The sequence below is a fragment of the Mus caroli genome, chromosome 1 (assembly GCF_900094665.2).
Source record: "Mus caroli chromosome 1, CAROLI_EIJ_v1.1, whole genome shotgun sequence".
Lineage (NCBI taxonomy): Eukaryota > Metazoa > Chordata > Mammalia > Rodentia > Muridae > Mus > Mus caroli.
The window spans coordinates 96,924,362-96,942,524 of record NC_034570.1 but is presented as its reverse complement, the minus strand read 5'-3'; positions in this window follow the sequence as shown (position 1 = coordinate 96,942,524).

Sequence of the window (18,163 nt, the reverse complement as noted above, 5' to 3'; positions counted from 1 at the left end):
TTGACAATTTGTGATTTCTGGTTATGATTCAGATCCAAGTTGCTTTCAATTTCCTGATTTATTGTGTAAAAGAGAAACATGAGCTGAAGCTGAAAAATGCATTTTATATAATCCAAATGATTTTAAACTCTGCTGTTTGCTAGACAGCAGGAATGCCCTAACAGCATGGCTATCACATTCTCTAATTTGTTTTAGGAAACTTCATGCTGCAAGCAATTTTTCACCTAAAATGCAAATGGTGCTCTCACAGATTGAAATGAGAGCTGGTAGCAGCCTTGTAGATCATCATGGCAATGTTCAGGCAGAGCTGAAGCAGGGACTTACAAAATTTTAAGTTAATCCTGCATTTGACCTTAGACAAAAAGACAAAAAATGAGCAACTATGTGCTACATTTGTAATAAATGAAATAGCCAATCAACAAACAATAAATTTGTTCTTAAAATGTCAGTTTTCATAGGTATGGTATGCTTCAAGGCTGATAGCCATCAACATTAAGGTCAATGTCAAATAGTAAAAAGGAATTCAATATTCTACTACCACAAAATGTGTTACTATTAAACATGAAGTTCCTTGATATTTTTATCTATAATAATAAAATAATTACAACTTTTTGTTAGTCTAATCGTATAAGACCTGGAAAATTTGGAAACATATGAATGAGATAAGGAAATGTTTTAAATACGTGATTAATTCCACAAAAACAATTCGTGGAAAACTGATATGTCATTGCTCTCACTCAGTGCTTAGTGAGAGAGAAGCTTGAAATATTTAAGATGTTTAACTGTGGAAGTCGAAGTAGTCATGTGGGTTTGAAAAAATGGTCTTAGAAAGAGACAATGCTCTGTTCAGAACCTGACTCTGGCAATAATTATAGTCAAAAGAAGATATTAGTCTGATTTTGTCTGTTATATAATGAAATTCATCTTCAATGTTGTTGAGATGATAAACAGACAATGTTTTACTAATGTCCACAGTCTAGTAAAAGTGACAGCTGCATTAATTAACTTTAGAAATTTATTGAGTCTATATAATTCTGAGGACGTATGGTCTGAGATACAGGGACACTGTTCGTATTGGATTGAACCATTGTTAGAATCACATTTGCTCTCCAAAGACTGCTTATTGAAACCAATGTTGAGGCATTCGGTACTGATTATATAGGAAAAGCCCTACCGATATGAATAGGATTGGCATCAATAGAAGAGGCTTGCAAAGGCAGAAGCTACTCCTTTTTTTTTTTTTTTTTTTGTGCCAAATTATTCTTTTATTTTTTTTTAATGTTCTTTTTTTTTAATTGGGTATTTATTTATTTCATTTACATTTCCAATGCTATCCCAAAAGTCCCACACACGCTCACCCACCTACTCCCCCACCCACCCACTCCCACTTCTTGGCCTTTTCCTTCCCCTGTACTGAGGCATATAAAGTTTGCACGACCAATGGGCCTCTCTTTCTACTGATGGCCAACTAGGCCATCCTTTGATCCATATGCAGCTAGTCAAGAGCTCCAGGGAGGTACTGGTTAGTTCATACTGTTGTTCCACCTATAGGATTGCAGATCCCTTTAGCTCCTTGGGTACTTTCTCTAGCTCCTCCATTGGAGGCCCTGTGATCCGTCCAATAGCTGACTGTGAGCATCCACTTCTGTGTTTGCTAGGCCCTGGCATAGTCTCACAGGAGACAGCTCTAACTGGGTCCTTTCAGCAAAATCTTGTTAGTGTATGCAATGGTGTCAGCGTTTGGAAGCGGATTATGGGATGGATCCCTGGATATGGCAATCTCTAGATGGTCCATCCTTTCATCACAGCTCTGAGTGCCTTCAAAAAGAAACTAGAGAGAGCATACATTAGCAGCTTGCCAGCACACCTAAAAGCTCTAGAACAAAAGGAAGCACATTCACCTAAGAAAAGTAGATGTCAGGAAATAACCAAACTCAGGGCCAAAATCAACCAAGTGGAAACAAAAAGAACTATTCAAAGAATCTGCCAAACTAGGTGGATATTAACCACCCCTTATGCATATCGATGCAAAAATCCTCAATAAAGTTCTCGCTAACCGAATCCAAGGACACATCAAAACAATCATCCATCCTGACCAAGTAGGTTTCATCCCAGGGATGCAGGGATGGTTCAATATACGAAAATCCATCAACATAATCCAGTATATAAACAAACTCAAAGACAAAAACCACATGATCATCTCCTTAAATGCTGAGAAAGCATTTGACAAAATCCAACACCCATTCATGATAAAAGTCTTGGAAAGATCAGGAATTCAAGGCCCATACCCAAACATGATAAAAGCAATCTACAGCAAACTAGTAGCCAACATCAAAGTAAATGGTGAGAAGCTGGAAGCAATCCCACTAAAATCAGGGACTAGACAAGGCTGCCCACTTTCTCCCTACCTATTCAACACTGTACTTGAAGTCCTAGCCAGAGCAATTTGACAACAAATAGAGAACAAGGGGATACAAATTGGAAAGAAAGAAGTCAAAATATCACTTTTTGCAGATGATACGATAGTTTTATATAAGTGACCCTAAAAATTCCACCAGAGAACTCCTAAGCCTGATAAACAGCTTCAATGAAGCAGCTGTATATAGAAGTTACTACTTTTAAGAAAAAAGGATCGCAACATTAAATTTGATAATTTTTTGATTTGGGACTTACCAACCTACAATCCTGTAAGAAATAAGGTTTTACTTTCATTTATGCTGAGGTCCAGCCTCAGCATGAGCAGGTTCCTGAGAAAGGTGGGAATGAGTGACATGCTAATGTAAATGACTCAGAGTCAGTAGTAGATGCAAGCTGTTCGTTTAAGTGCTCTCTCTTTACCCAAGAATTCTCATAATTCATCCTTTCTCTTCTCTCTTACTTCTCCCTTCCCATTCTTTTGCCTTCTCCTTTCTCATTCTTTTGACTTCTCTCAACCAGAGAACCAGAACCCAATCTTTTATTTTCTAAAACTATGCAATCAAGGTTTTGATCATTGTTAATTTTATTTTTTAGAAATTCTTAAACTACACAAATGCTATGAATCCTGAATCATTAGTTATAACCTCTCCTTCCTCAAAATAGGAACTAAACACAACGTGAAAGCACATTTCCTAAAAGTTATATAGCATATTCTTTCTGGGTAGCTGGGCACAGCTCTGGTGGTTACCTCATACAGCAGAGAGCAGTCTTTGGTAACTATTTTCATGTAAGATCAAAAAGGTGACAGACTACTAAGGTTAAAATGATTTCTTACAAACTTTTTAAATTTATGCCAGTAACAAAACTAGCTCTCACTTTAGGAATTGTCATCTCAATTCTTGAAGTAACTAGAAAAATGAAATTCTAAATTTTTTTATGTTTCTACATTATTTTTTAATCCACTAATCTTTGCTTCATCATCCTAGAAATTCCATGGCTTCATGTACTCTCCAAATAACATTTATTTCTAAATAATATATGTCTTTCTCCCATAAAATAAACACATCTATCATTTACTTATATTTTATCGATTCCCTTGTGTTTCTATCCATGCCTTTTCTTCTGGAGACCACTTTAACTCTCTATCCTTGATGTTGCTAAATTCACCCCGGCAAATTAATGCAGCAGTCATTGGACAGAAGGGTACATGTATGTCCTTAGGATTCCAAATTCACAGCCAAGTCTTGCAGTGAATTATTTCTACAAAGGACCATGTTGGCATTTATGGCCTCTGTGGTTATGTTGTCTAAATCCTTTCCCATTGCCCTAAAGTCCAATTGGAACATTTCCCATCCCCAACAGCCTCATGGCCACCTCCATTCTTCGTTCCCAAGAACTACATCTGATTTATTTATTATGGAGTGATTAACTCTGAGTAACTGGGTAAGTGTACTCCCAAGAAAAGAAATTGAAAGTAAAATAGAGGAGATGGCAGATCAGTTTCAGTGTGATAGTAACCATCAGCACAAGTGGAAATCATGGGGATCAACTGCCTGGTGGTGACCCAGGCACAGGAACTGTGCCACACTTCCACTTACGGAGCCATTCCAGACCTGACATATTTATAATGTATATAATCCATGGCATTTTGTTATGCTAATGCACAGGTGGAGATAATACTTCTGGACCCATATGGGCATTCAAAGTTAGAACAGTCATGCTCATGCAGAAGACTACTAAACACATGGCAAATTTGGTCTCCTCTAGAAATGGTAAGCACAGGTGAGAAGATTTAGGCAGAAGGTGGTTTATAGACATTCTTCCCTATGCACATATTTGCAGAAGTTTACTAAAGACAGGAGAATAGTGAAAACCAGACTCCATAATAATGAAAATAAGTATCTGTTGATGATTGTATTGATGGATTTCTCCAAGCCGCCTCCTTTGTACCAGTTCACCAAGCCTTTTTCAATGTGTACATGATATGAGACAGGGTTAGGAGGGTGGGGTGGGATTAAAATCAGCAACATCAGGGAAAAAATCTAGAAATTTGTGAAGAAAAGTTTTTTTTTTTTTTTTTTTTAAATTTGATCCAGCCTTAAGTATTAACAGTCTACATTGATGCACGAAGATAGGCATGTTGGGAACAGAGCAATTTGAAAATTTGAATGATATGACCTAAATTGTCTACTGACCTAAATTGTTAAAAGTCATTAGAACTATGTGGTACCTTGTATACAGATTATTTGATACACCAGTGAAAAGAAAATCCATTGTAAATTGAGAAAACACGAACTGTACACAACACCAATTTACTTTATTCTGAGTGCATTTGTAAAAGAGAGCTAACCTATACAGGTAAATTGTCTTATAGGGTTAGTATGTTGGTTAACATAAATTTCACTATACATGTCAAATATCTGAGCATTGTAACCTAATGTTGACATACACATACAACACACACACACACACACACACACACACACACACACATGCACACATACACATGCGCACATACACAGTAGCAATCATAATGATATACATATAAGCAATGATAATAATATCTTTTTATTGTTTTCATAAAGCTCAGTTGTAGGGAATGTGAGAATGTGCTATGAGGCAGGTATAAGAACTGGTGAGCTCAAACCCTGGGAATCTCAGATATTTGAGAACAGCAGGAGTAGAGCCAATTTCTTCCTGTCTTTATACCTGCTCTGGAACATGTGAGGAGGATACCCAACTGAGAGGACCACAGGCATTCAGTCATATAGCATAACACCTGAAGTCTTCTCCACTATAGTGAGGTATCTAGATAGTCTTGAAACTTTAGCCAATGAACTTCCTTTCCAGGACATTCTCATAGCTTTTCCCTGAGAGTTTTATAATCCCCACTTCATCTTGAATAGAATAAATTTCATGTACCAACATTCAATGTCAATAAAGCAATATGAACAAGCAAGGATTGTCTTAGAGAGCTGCTTCATTAGAGATCACCATGGGGAAAGCCTTCCCCTAAAGAGCTATGCCTATGACTCCTAAGGAAGGCTTTTCTCTTCTGTCACCCCTCCTAATCATACAGCACCCTGCTCATCTTGGCTCTTGTGCACCCCTGTTCTTGACATCCTCTTCAGGCATTATACCAGCGACCTGAAAGTAGACCTGTGCTGTGGCCATTTGGGCCTTTGCTCTGACTTCTCCATGCCATTGGCCTCCAGATACTTCCACCCACCCAACTCCTAGGAGAGAGACAGAACACAGTACAACACTCAGTATATCGCTAAATTCATAGTAACTGAATTCCACACAGTTGATTTTTCTAGAAACTATGATTCATGAGTTTGGAAAAGAAAGATACACAATATTACAAGGTAAGCTGATTTTGTGTCAGCATGTATGACAAGTGTTACTATAAGTTCAGTTTGTGATTGACATTGAGACGTAATTCTTATATTTGAAGATGGGGTATGGATGAATGTTTTAATATTTTTCACTTGACTTTACCTTACTTCATTTCTGAAAGTATATAATATGGAGAATACAAACAAGGATGAAGACAACTTAGGTGAAGCCTTTTGAGAATGTAGAAAGACATGAGCATATGTGTTACCCATGCAACCAAGAGACTTCAATTATAATGATGTTATAAGTATAGAGTGTTTTTAGCCTCCTCCCTTTTGTTTATACACACACGCATGCACGCACACACACACACACATATATATATAATATATTATATATATAATATATATTAGGTATTTTCTTCATTTACATTTCAAATAATATCCCCATAGAGTTATTACCTAATCTTCTTGGAGCAACATCTACTTTTGTCTCTAATACAATGAGGAGCAATAAACACTTTGTATATAAACATATATTCTACATATTGTGTTAATCATGAAATTTTCATGAATACAAACCTAAGTATCTCTACATCTTTTGTGCCTGTGATATATTATTTCATATTTCAATCTTTATCCTTCTCCACTTAGTCTGCCCTCTGACTATTCCACATCCCATACCTCCTCCCTGCCATTTCCAAGAGCATGTCTGCACCACCCCACCCCCACCCCAACAGAATTTCCCACACCCTGGAGACTCAAGTCTCTTTAAGGTTGAACACATCTTCTCTCTCTGAGTCAAGACCTGGCAGTCCTCTGCTATATGTAAGGATAGATAGATACATAGATACATAGATATATAAATATATAGATACAAAGATGATATATATCCATATAGACATATAGATATGCAAATATATAGATATTTATAGATATATAGATATGTAGATTAATAGATATATAGATGTATAAATATGTAGTTATATAGATATACAGATATATACATATATAGATATATAAGTGATACAGAGAGATACACAAATATGGAGATGATATATAAGTATAGAGATATTAAGACATATAGATATATATCTATATAGACATACAGAAATATCTATAGATTATATATATGTATATATATATATATATAGAGAGAGAGAGAGTGTGTGTGTGTGTGTGTGTGTGTGTGTGAGAGAGAGAGAGAGAGAGAGAGAGAGAGAGAGAGAGAGAGAAAGAGAGAGAGAGAGCTATATCCTGGATATTAATTATTAGTCACATGAATAGACTCATTCTGTACAATTTTTATTTATTAATTATTTTTTGTCCCAAAGAAGTCTTTAAATTTAATTTAATCTTCTGTTAATTTTTGATAATATTTCTAAGGTTATTGGAGTCTTATTCAGACACTAACTTCTTAAGCCTACATCTCTGTTTTTCCCTGTGTTTTTCTGTAGTATTGTTTAGGTCATGTATGATTATATCTTAATGGAGAATGAGAAAATGTGGCATACAACTAAACTATGTGCTTCTGGAATGAATAACAGTCTAGTGAAGCATGCAACAGGATCTTAGTTATTATTAGAGCATTCCAAGTATTGAATACTTAGTATGTATTTACCTAAGATGAGACAGTATTACAACAAATATCACTTTAAGTGGCAAGGTGATCTGCACCTAATTGTACATTCTAACTTAAGTATTTAAAATATACCCTTCTCAGAAATTCTGTTATGAGACTTATCCATTATTATGTGTTTATTTACATCATCCTATTTGGATTAACCTTTTTTTTTTTTTTTTTTTTTTTCATTTCCTTGCAAGTGCATAGCCGCAAATGTAGGCTCTGGTCATAGAAAGTATTGAGTCTTGATTTTAGTTGTTGTGTTAAATATAAGAATAACATTAAATTATTTTTGTTTGTTTGTTTTATGAGATATTTTCTTTACTTACATTTCAAATGTTATCCCCTTTCCTAGTTTCATATCTGAAAGTGTCCTATCCTCTCCCCTCTCCCCCTGCTCCCTAACCTACGACTCCTGCTTTCTGGCCTAGGTATTCCCCTATACTGGGGCATAGAACCTTTACAGAACCAAGGGCCTCTCCTCCCATTGATGACCAACTAAGTCATCCTCTCCTACATATGCAGCTAGAGCAAAGAGTCCCTCCATGTTTATTCTTTGATTGATGGTTTAGTCCCAGGGAGCTCTGGGGTTACTGGTTTGTTCATATTGTTGTTCCTCCTACAGGGCTACAAATTCCTTCAGCTACTTGGGTACTTTCTCTAGCTCCTTCATTGGGGACCCTGTGTTCCATCCAGTAGATGACTGTGAGCATCCACTTCTGTATTTGCCAGACACTGGTATAGCCTCACAAGAGACAACTATATCAGGCTCCTGTCAGCAAGCTCATGTTGGCATCTGCAATAGTGTCTGGGTTTGGCAGTTGTTTATAGGATGGAACCCCAGATAGGTCAGTTTTTAGATGGTAATTCCTTCAATATCTGCTCTGAACTTCATCTCTGTAACTCCTTCCATGGATATCTTGTTCTCCCTTCTAAGAAGGTTTGAGGTATCCACACTTTGGTCTTCTTTATTCTTGATTTTCATGTGTTTTGAAAATTGTATCTTGGGTCTTCTGAGCTTCTGGGCTAATATCCACTTATCAGTGAGTGGATATCATGTGTGTTCTTTTGTGGTTGGGTGGCCTCACTTAATATAATATCTTCCAGACCCATCCATTTGTCTAAGAGTTTCATGAATTCATTGTTTTTAATACCTCAGTAGTACTCTATTGTATAAATGTACCACATTTTTTTTGTATCCATTCCTCTGTTGAGGGACATCTGAGTTCTTTACAGCTTCTAGCTATTATAAATAAGGCTGCTATAAATATACAGGAGAATGTGTGCTTACTACAAGTTGGAACATCTTCTGGGTATGTGCACAGGAGTGGTATTGCTGGATCTTCCATTAGTACTATGTCCATTTTTCTGAGGAGCTGCCAAATTGATTTCCAGAATTAATATACAGGCTTGCAATCCTACCAGCAATGGAAGAGTATACTGTAAGGTAAAGGACACTGTAAATAAGACAAAACTGCAACCAACAGACTGGGAAAAGACCTTTATCAATCCTAAATCTGATAGAGGGTTAATATTCAATATATATTAGAATTCTCAAGTGAGGAATTCCAAAGGTCTGAGAAGCACCTGAAAAAAAAAATGTTCAACATCCTTAATAATCAGGGAAATGCAAACCAAAACAACCCTGAGATTCTACCTCACCCCAGTCAGAATGGCTAAGATCAAAAATTCAGGTGACAGCAGATCCTGGCAAGAATATGGAGAAAGAGGAACACTCCTTCATTGCTGGTGGGATTGCAAGCTTGTACAAACACTCTGAATATCAGTCTGGTGGTTCCTAAGAAATGTGGGTATAGTACTACCAGATTATCCAGCAATACCTCTCCTGGGCATATATCCAGAAGATGTTCCAACTGGTAATAAAGACACATGCTCCACTATATTCATAGCAGCCTTATTTAAAATAGCCAGAAGCTGGAAAGAAACCAGATGCCCCTCAGCAGAGGAATGGATACATAAAATGTGGTATATTTACACACTGAAGTACTACTCAGCAATTAAAAAGAATGAATTTATGAAATTCTTAGGCAAATGGATGGATTTGGAGGATATCATCCTTAGTGAGGTAACCCAATCAGAAAAGAACTCACTTGATATGCACTCACTGATAAGTGGTTATTAGCCCAAAAACTTAGAATCCCCAAGATACAATTTGCAAAACACAAGAAAATCAATAAGAAGAAAGACAAACACATGGATACTTCATCCATCCTTAGAATAAGGAACAAAATACTCATGGAAGGAGTTACAGAATCAAAGTTTGGAGCTGAGACGAAAGGATGGACCATCCAGAGACTGCCCCACCAGGGTATCCATTCCATAATCAGCCACCAAACGCAGACACTATGGCATATGCCAACATGATTTTCCTGAAAGGTCCCTGATTTAGCTATCTCTTTTGAGGCTATGCCAGTGCCTGGCAAATACAGAAGTGGATGCTTACAGTCATCTATTGGATGGAACACAGTGCCCCCAATGTAGGATCTAGAGAAAGTATCCAGGGAGCTGAAGGTGTCTGCAACCCTATAGGTGAAACAACAATACTAACTAACCTGTACATCCAAAGCTTGTGTCTCTAACTGCTTATGTAGCAGAAGACGGCCTAGTCAGCCATCATTGGGAAGAGAGGCCCCTTGGTCTTACAAACTGTTGGCATATGCCCCAGAACAGGGGAACACCATGGCCAAGAAGTGGGAGTGGGTGGGTAGGGAAGCAGGGCAGTGGGGTGGGAGGGTATAGGGGACTTTCAGGATAGCATTTGAAATGTAAATAAAGAAAATATCTAATAAAAATTTGAAAAAAAAAAGAAGTTGGAATCCAGAAAACCAAATAATCCTATTTAAATATGGGGTACAGAGGTAAACAAAGAATTCGCAAATGACGGATACCAAATTTTTGTGAAGCACCTAAAAAAATGTTCAACATGCTTAATCATCAGCGAAATTTAAATCAAAGAACCCTGAGATTCTACTTCACACCACTCAGAATGGATAACTTCAAAAACTCAGGTGACACCAGATGCTGGCGAGGATGTAGAGGAAGACGAAAATTAAGGTCTTATGTTCCTATTATATCCACAGAAGAAAACTGGGGCCTTCTTGTCAACCTAGGTCTTAGCAGTGCTAAGTTTAGGAGGCTTTGCTGCAACAGACCCAACTCCTGATGACAAGAACTCAGCAAAGGACTGTGAATAGCTTTGTGTATTTAAAAATGGCAACACTATCCAGAAAACATAAAATGACACAGTGGTCTTTGGTACAAGCCAGTCAATATTTCATTTTCCTGGATTGGTTTTAGTATAGTTCATCAGGGATGCCACAGACACTTCTGAATCTAATGTTCCCTTTTTAGAATTTATCACTGACACAACAGACTAAGGTTAAAGAAGTAACAACTCAGAAGTCCCATGACAAATAAATAGGTTAAGAAGAAACTGAAATGCAGACCTAAGAGAAAAATTTACTGGGAAGGAACATAAGCAAAAGCAGAGGTGTTAGAGTCATAAAGAAAACAACCAGTTACTCTTTTTGGAAGGTCTCATTCAAAAATACTTTGAACAAACTAAGGTTAAAAAGAATGGCAGAGACCCATAACCTGTCTCACTAAGAAAACTTATGACCAACAAGAAAATACACTTCCTTATGTCTAAAACAGCTGCAATTATGAACCAGGTTCAAACAGACTATGTCAGAGCTTCTGCTGAAAGGTGTCCCAAAAGTCCCCAGTGTCCCAGAGTGAAACACAACAAGCTACTTAAAAACACTCTAATTTGTTGTTGTTTTTATAATTAACATGGGAAATGAGAGAGAATACTGTTCCCATCTGGAAAATAAACTATTGTCAACCAAGGCATGGCAAAAGTACATTTTTTAATCCATCTTGAGTATGCAATTTGCCCCAAAATTTGGCAGATGGCTTACTTAAATAAATGAATGTACTAAATATCCTAGTTGCAGGGTGATTCTCACAGTAAAAATATATAGTTCTGCAGCTCCTATGATCAAAAGATTTCTCTTTCTGAGGGCACAAGAAGGGACTAACAGTTGTTAAGCTTCTGAGATGTGTGCCTTACCACTGAATATTTTAAAAGGATGCATAAAACCACTAAGGAGACAGTTTATGGTAAGCATTTGTGGAGATGCTTCTAGGTCAGGCTTGAATTCCCATTGTCAAGCTTTGCTTTGTTCTAGATAAAACTGTAAGAAATATGATGCACATAGAGGAAATGGGAAAATTGATCATTATAATTCATTCCTTTTCCTTCCTTCCTTCCTTCCTTCCTTCCTTCCTTCCTTCCTTCCTTCCTTCCTTCCTNCTTCCTTCCTTCCTTCCTTCCTTCCTTCCTTCCTTCCTTCCTTCCTTCCTTCCTTCCTTCCTTCCTTCCTTTAAAAATTCCTTCAAGTTTGCTTTCTTATCAGCTTGTGAGAGCTGCTGGAAAACAGCAGAGATTTTGCTGCCAGTTCTGAACTGCAGGGGTGGAATTGGCAGTACTAAAACCAAAAAGATTCAGCAAATAAAAGATAATATGGATTGTTTCCTGTTGTGTTTGTTTTCAAATGACTGTGCTTAAATGAAGCTCTTCTTTAGCAACTGTCTCTTGTCTCTCACAATTACTTCCTGAGACCTTTTGGTGACTTTATTTCCTTTGTGTCTGAAAGCATCTTAAACTTTGATCCTTCTCTCAAAACATCCATGAAAATAAATACAACATAAGACTATTGGGTAAGCTGCATAATCAGAATTTATAAGCTATGTGGACAATCAAATGTGATTTCCTATTATTCACAGACTTGATGTGCCTACTGCAGAAAAATAATTATGAACAAAGAGGAAGAAATAAAATCCTGTAAATTTAATATATCTTATTTATAAATGATTTTTCAATATAACAATAATAAAGAATAAGAGATTATAAATTTGAAAGGGGAAAGGATAGGGGTAGAACATGGGAGGTGTTTAAAGAAGGGGTGGTGTAATATATTTTAAATACATGTAAGAATGTACCCCCTTTAAAAATATTCTTTTAGCAATAAAATTCTCTGCTTGTGAAAATTATGAAGATATTTAAGTATGGTTCACTAGCTCCAAATAAAAGAAACTCATCAGGGATGTACATGTTTTCTTTTCTTTTTATTTTAGTTTAAAAAATATTTTGGGTAATATATAAAGATCATCATTTCACCTTCTCCAGCTCCTTCCAGATTCTCTTGAACTCCCCAGAAAACAAACAAATAGGCAAACAAAAATCAAGTAAACCAAAATCAAAGACCAAACACATGAAACACATATGTACACAGAAACCATAAAAACATAAAATCTTAAACTTTACTGCACAAGTAAAAGACTAGTAGACTGAAAAACAGGCACAAACAAAGCATTATAAGTTAAAAAAAAAGGTGATATAAAGTTGCCATTGCAACTGGAATAAGATTTAATCTGGGAGTAGTTTTTGTTTGTGTTTTCCTGGTAATTACGGATGATGAACAGTTCTTTAAGCCATTCTTAGCCATTTGTGTTTCCTATTTTGAGAAGTCTTTATTTAGTTCTGTTTGACATTTTAAAGGTTTTTAAAATATGTATCTTCTTATCAATCTATTTTAGATACTAGCCCTCTAGAAGATGTATACTTGTTAAGCAATTGTAGTTCCTGCCATGTTAGTCCAACAAGGGCTGATTTTGTTCATACAGAAACGTTTCAGTTCTACGAAGTCCCATTTAGTAATTGTGTGTTTTAATGCCTGTGCTATGGGTACTTTGTAAAGAACGCCCTTTTGTCTACCAGAGTTCAAGACTATTACCAACATTGCATTCTATCAGATTCCGATATCTGGTCTAATGTTGAGGATTTGATCCATTTGGAGTTGAGTTTTGTACAAGGCAATGGATATGGGTCTATTTGGATTCTCCTACAGGCAGTGTTCCAGTTTGACCACTTGCTGAACATGATGTTTTTCTTCATGTCTGTGGTGGGTTTTTTTGTTTTTGATTTTGTTAGTTAGTTTGTTTGTTTGTTTATTTAACCAAAAATCAGGTTTCTATAAATGTGTGGTTATGCCAGGGTCTTCAATGTGATTCCATAGAGCAATATGTCTATTTTATTTGTTTTGTTTTGCTGTTTTGTTGTTTTGTTTTTCCAAAATAATATTTTTATTATTTGGGAAACTCATACAATGTACCCCTATCACACTCTCTTCCCATTCATCTTAGGTCCTCCCTCACACCCTTGACCCTTTAAAAATACATGAAGTTCAATGTTTGTTGAACAAATTCTCATTGGAGTATAGTCAAACTCCCATGGCTAGATTCTGAAAGATATCAGAGGCTTTTCCCATTCTCCCATCAGAAGCCATCAACTGTGAAGAGCTTCACTTCAGCTTCATTATCAAAAATTTTAAGGACTTTCTTCAGAGGAAGGACCCAAGGAGCTGAAGGGATTTGCAGCCCCATAGGAGGAACAACAATATGAACCAACCAGTACACCCAGAGCTCCCAGGAAATAAACCATGCTGACTTCCAGAGCTAAACAAAGAATTTTCAACCGTGGGATACTGATGGCTGAGAAACACATGAAAAAATGTTCAACATCCTTAATCATCAGGGAAATGCAAATCAAAACAACACCTCACACCAGTCAGAATGGCTAAGAGCAAAAATTCAGGTGACAGCAGATGCTGGTGAAGATGTGGAGAAAGAGGAGCACTCCTCCATTGTTGGTAGGATTGCAATCTTGTAATAACCCCCACTTTTGGGGGGTTATTTGATTTTTTGGAGTCCAGCTTCTTGAATTGTTTGTATATATTGGATATTATTCCCCTATAGGTTTAAGATTTGAAAAAATCCTTTCCCAATCTGTTGGTGGCCTTTTTGTCCTGTTGACAGTGTCTTTTGATTTACAGAAGCTTTGCAGCTTTATGAGGTCCCATTTGTTGATTCTTGCGTTTACTGCATAAGCCATTGCTGTTGTGTTCAGGAATTTTTCTCTTGTGCTCATATCTTTGAGCCTTTTCCACACTTTCTCCTCTATAAAATTCAGTGTCTCTGGTTTTATGTGGAGGTCTTTGATCCACTTAGACTTGAGCTATATACAAGGAGATAAGAATGGATCAATTTGCTTTCTTCTAATTACTACCTGCCAATTGGCCCAGCACCATTTGTTAAAGATGGTGTCTTTTTTCCATTGGATGTTTTTCATCCCTTTGTTAAAGATCAAGTGAACATAAGTGTATGGGTTCATTTCTGAGTCTTTATTTCTATTCCATGGATATATCTGTCTGTCACTGTATCAGTACCATGCAGTTTTTATCACAATTGCTCTGTAGTACAGCTTGAGTTGTTGATTCTTGAGGCATGTTGATTCCACCAGAGGTTCATTTATTATTGAGAATAATTTTTGCTATCCTAGGTTTTTTTGTTATGCCTGAAGATTTGTAAATTTCTCTTTCTAATTCTGTGAAGAATTGAGATGGAATTTTCATGGGGATTATATTGAATCTGTAGATTGTTTTCAGCAAGATAGGAATTTTGACTATGTTAATCCTACCAATCCATTAGCATGGGAGATCTTTCCATCTTCTGAGACCTTTTTAGGTTTCTTTCTTCAGAGACGTGAAGTTCTTATTATACAGATCATTCACTTCCTTAGTTAGAGTCACGCCAAGATATTTTATATTATTTGTGACTATTGAGAAGGGTGTTGTTTCCCTAATTTCTTTCTCAGCCTGTTTATTCTTTGTGTAGAGAAAGTCCATTTATTTGTTTGAGTTAATCTTATATCCAGCTGTTAGGCCCCTGATTCTGGGCCTCCACTCAAGTCCTGGGATGAGCTGGCCAGCACCCCAGTGTCCCAAGAGAAAACCACACCTGATGCACACTGCAAGAGGTTTTATTATCAGCTAGCTGAGGACGAAGTCCCTCCACTGTGCAGGGCAGGGGAGTTCGACCTCGAGTGGTGACAGTAGGGGGTTTTTAACAGCTAGCTGAGGAATTGGGAGGAGTTGAGAGGAGCTGGGAGGAGCTGGGAGGAGCTGGGAGGAGAGTTGGGAGGAGAGTTGGTTGGCTACAGCTCCTTTCTGTGAGGGGGGGAGTGAGCTGCAGCCTCCTCTCCAGCATCTATCTCCATGTCCTTGGCACAGGAAGGCAGGCATCTCTGGTTGTACAGTATAGAAACAAAAAGATCTTTTGCTGGCTATAGAGAACAAAGAGCTTCTTTCTAGCTGTATTTTTAAAGATCAGGGAAAACAAGCTTGGGGAACATTCAGGGGCTTTACCTTCCAGGGAGAAACGCTCTAAGTCAGGGTCTCACACAGCTACTGTACTGAAGCTGTTTATCAGGTTTAGGAGTTCCCGTGTGGAATTTTTAGGGATATATATACTATCATATAATCTGCAAATAGTGATATTTTGACTTTCTCCTTTCCAAATTGTATCCCCTTGATCTCATTTTATTGTCTAATTGCTCTATCTAGTACTTCAAGTACAATATTGAATAGGTAGGGAGAGAGTGGGCAGCTTGTCTAGTCCCTGATTTTAGTGGGATTTCATCAAATTTCTCCCTATTTAGTTTGATGTTGGCTACTGGTTTGCTGTATATTGCTTTTATTATGTTTAGATATGGGCCTTGAATTCCTGATCTTTCCAAGATTTTTATCATGTATGGGTGTTGGATTTTGTCAAATACTTTCTCAGCATCTAACGAGATATTCACATGTTTTTGTCTTTGAGTTTGTTTATATAGTAGATTACTCTGATGGATTTCCATATATTAAACCATCCTTGCATCCCTGGGAAGAAACTTACTTGATCATGATGGATGATCATTTTGATGTGTTCTTGGAATCAGTTTGCGAGGATTTTATTGAGTATTTTTTGCATAAATATTCATAAGGGATATTAGTCTTAAGTTCTCTTTCTTTTTAAGGTCTTTGTGGTTTAGGTATCAGAGTAATTGTTGCTTCATAGAATGAATTGGTAAGAGTACCTTCTGTTTCTATTTTGTGGAATAGTTTGTGAAGAACTGGGATTAGATCTTCTTTGAAGGTCTGATAGAACTCTCCACTAAACCTACATTGTCCTGGACCTTTTTTGGTCTGAGACTATTAATAAATGCTTCTATTTCTCTAGGGGAAATGGGACTGTTTAGATCGTTAATATGATCCTGAATTAGGTTTGGTACCTGTTATCTGTCTAGGAAATTGTCCATTTCATCCAGGTTACCCAGTTTTGTTGATTATAGCCTTTTGTAATAGGTTCTGATGATGTTTTAGATTTCCTCAGGTTCAGTTATTATGTCTCCTTTTTCACTTCGGATTTTGTTAATTAGGATACTGTGCCTTTGCCCTCTAATTAATCTGGCTAAGTGTTTATCTATCTTGTTGATTTTCTCAAAGAACCAGCTCCTAGTTTGGTTGACCCTTAGTATAGTTCTTTTTTTTTTTTTTTTTCTACTTGGTTGATTTCAGCACTAAGTTTGATTATTTCCTGCTGTCTACTCCTTGTGTGTGAATTTGCTTCCTTTTGTTCTAGAGCTTTTAGGTGTGCTGTCAGGCTGCTAGTGTATTCTCTCTCTAGTTTCTTTTTGGTGGTACTCAGAGCTGAGTTTTCCTCTTAGGACTGCTTTCATTGTGTCCCATAAGTTTGGGTATGTTGTTGCTTCATTTTCATTAATCTCTAAAAAGTCTTTAATCTCTTTCTTATTTCTTTTTTGACCAAGTTATCATTGAGAAGAGAGTTGTTCAGCTTCCAAGTGAATGTTGGCTTTCTATTATTTATGTTATTATTAAAGATCAGTCTTAGCTTGTGGTGATCTGATAGGAATCATGGAATTTTTTCAATATTTTTGTATATGCTGAGGCCTGTTTGGTGACAGATTATATGGTCAATTTTGGAGAAGATACCATGAGAAGACTGTATATCCTTTTGTTTTAGGATGAAATTTTCTATAGATATATGTTAAATCTATTTGTTTCATAACTTCTGTTAGTTTCACTGTGTCTCTGTTTAGTTTCTGTTTTCAGTATCTGATCATTGATGAGAGTGGAGTGTTGAAATTTCCCACTATTATTGTGTGAGGTGTAATGCATGCTTTGAGTTTTAGCAAAGTTTCTTTAATGAATGTGGATGCCCTTGCATTTGGTGAATAGATGTTCAGAACCGAGAGTTCATCTTGTTAAATTTTATCTTTGATGAGTAAGAAGTTTATCGCCTTATCTTTTTTGAGAACTTTAGTTTGAAAGTTGATTTTATTCAATACTAGAATGGCTACTCCAGCTTTTTTCTTGGGACCATATGCTTGGAAAATTGTTTTCTAGTTTTTTTATTCTAAGGTAGTGTCTGTTGTTTATCTCTGCGGTCATTTTCCTGTATGCAGCAAAATGTTGGGTCCTGTAGATATAGGCAGTTTGTTAGTCTATGTCTTTTTATTGGAGAATTGAGTCCATTGATACCAAGAGATATTAAGGAAAAGTAATTATTGCTTCCTGTTATTTTTGTTGTTTGATTTAGGGTTCTGTTCTTGCAGCTGTCTTCTTTTAGGTTTGTTGAAGGATTACTTTCTTGTCTTTTCTTTTCTTTTTTTTTTTTCTTTTTTTTTATTACATATTTTCCTCAATTACATTTCCAATGCTATCCCAAAAGTCCCCCATACCGCCCCCCACTTCCCTACCCTCCCATTCCCATTCTTTTGGCCCTGGCATTCCCCTATATTGGGGTATATAAAGTTTGCAAGTCCAATGGGCCTCTCTTTCCAGTGATGGCCGACTAGGCC